At 37.2% G+C, this 2,301-nt stretch overlaps 1 pseudogene; it reads left to right on the forward strand.

The window, feature by feature from the left end:
- The first annotated feature begins 214 nt into the window (after positions 1 to 214).
- Positions 215 to 1,520, forward strand: LOC109372702 (sorting nexin-6 pseudogene; annotated as a pseudogene).
- Positions 1,521 to 2,301: the final 781 nt, after the last annotated feature.

Genomic DNA, 2,301 nt, shown 5'->3' on the forward strand with positions numbered 1-2,301 from the left:
GGGAGAGGTACCAAGGCATAGCCACTAAGAAAAAATGTGACTTTCCTGTCAAGAAGACCGATCTGTGGATCACCTTATGATAGCTGGTTGACAGGTCCTGCTCTTCTGTAGTATGACTTTGGAATTGTCAGAAATAGCCAAGAACATGAAACAGGAAGGCAGGAAACTGGGCCTTCAAAAATCTACTCTCCAGCCCTCACCTCTGAGCAGCCATGATGGAAGGCCTGGACGATGGCCCCGACTTCCTCTCAGAGGAGCACCGCAGACTTAAAGCAATAAATGTAGATCTTCAAAGTGATGCTGCTCTGCAGGGGGACATTTCTGATGCTCTTAGTGAGAGAGATAAAGCAAAATTCACTGTTCACACAAAGAGTTCATTGCCAAATTTTAAACAAAATGAGTTTTCCGTTGTTCGACAACATGAGGAATTTATCTGGCTTCATGATTCCTTCGTTGAAAATGAAGACTATGCAGGTTACAGTATCCCACCAGCACCACCAAGACCTGATTTTGATGCTTCAAGGGAAAAACTACAGAAGCTGGGAGAAGAAGGGTCCATGATGAATTCACAAAGATGAAACAGGAACTGGAAGCTGAATATCTGGCAATATTCAAGAAGACTGTTGCAATGCATGAGGTATTTCTGTGTCGTGTGGCAGCACATCTTATTTTAAGGAAATATTTAAGTTTCCATGTCTTCTTGTAATATAATCAAGATTTAAGTGTGCGAGGGAAAAATAAAAAAGAGAAACTTGAAGATTTTTTTTTAAAACATGGTTAAATCAGCAGATGGAGTAATTGTTTCAGGAGTAAAGGACTTGGATGATTTCTTTGAGCGTGAATGAACATTCCTTCTAGAATATCATAACCGAGTTAAGGATGCATCTGCTAAATCTGATAGGATGACAAGATCCCACAAATGTGCTGCAGATGGTTACAATAGAATCGGTTCTTCATTATATGTTTTAGGAACTCAGGATTCTACAGATATATGCAAGTTTTTCCTTAAAGTTTCAGAACTGTTTGATAAAATGAGAAAAAATAGAAGCACGAGTGTCTGCTGATGAAGACCTCAAACTTTCTGACCTTTTAAAATATTACTTAAGAGAATCTCAAGCTGCTAAGGATCTCCACTATCAAAGATCTAGGTCATTAGTGGATTATGAAAATGCTAATAAAGCACTGGATAAAGCAAGAGCGAAAAATAAAGATGTTCTACAGGCTGAAACGTCCCAACAATTATGTTGTCAGAAATTTGAAAAAATATCTGAATCTGCAAAACAAGAACTCAGATTTTAAGACAAGAAGTGTTGCTGTATTCAGAAAAAAATTTAGTGGAACTGGCAGAGTTAGAGCTGAAGCATGCAAAGGGTAACCTACAGTTGCTGCAGAACTGCCTGGCAGTGTTAAATGGAGACACATAAGCCGCACTCCACCTTCTAGTTAAAAAGGGCTGCCTTCCTTCAGATTGTATTTTTGTTTTCTTAATGATGTTAGGCATTTACTGCTCACTGGAAACAAGAGAAGCAGCTGACAAAGTGCATCTACTCTCCTTTCTTCTGAGAAACAATGGAGCGGTGCTGTCCACAAGTGTGTCAGTATGGTGAACGCTGCACTCCTGCACCTGCGTACTCCCCAGAGCAGCTGTCGCTCCTCGTGCGCTCCTCCTCAAAAGCCCAAAGTTCAGTCTTTTTTAAAGTAGCCTCTATAATTGTTTATTTTATGAATAGTATTCCTTATGGCTGCCAATCTTATTTACCTTTAAGAAATTTCTGAAGTTTAACCCTTTCAAAAATGTATCTTTCAAACAAGATAAAGATTGCCATTACCTTTTTTGGAATTTTGTTTTTAAAAAATTGTATACCATGTTAGCTCATTCATGTATCCTGGTAAAGCATCTTAATCAGACTTATTTTTAATTAATGAATATTTCTTAGAAGTTTTGGGACAGACTTTATATAATCTTTCTAAGTATGATTTCTGAAAAAAAGCAAATGCATTAGTATGTTTGCCTTAAACTTGTAGACTAAACCAACTATTGTCAAATAAACAGTGATAACAGTGATGGTTTTTAATTTTGTGGTCATTGTATCACTCTAAAACCTGGAGTAGCTATAATAAATCTACTCATATAATGCTTGATGGAGAAAAAAAATCTACTCTCCTTCCATCACCATATATTTGATCCCATTGACTCAGGGTAGTGAACACACAATGTGATATATAGATTATGTATTAGGGAATTGTATACTTGAAACCTATTAACTTTACTAACCATCATCACCCCAATTAACTTTAATA

The sequence above is a fragment of the Hipposideros armiger genome, unplaced genomic scaffold (genome assembly GCF_001890085.2).
Source record: "Hipposideros armiger isolate ML-2016 unplaced genomic scaffold, ASM189008v1 scaffold_659, whole genome shotgun sequence".
NCBI classification, from domain to species: Eukaryota; Metazoa; Chordata; class Mammalia; order Chiroptera; family Hipposideridae; genus Hipposideros; species Hipposideros armiger.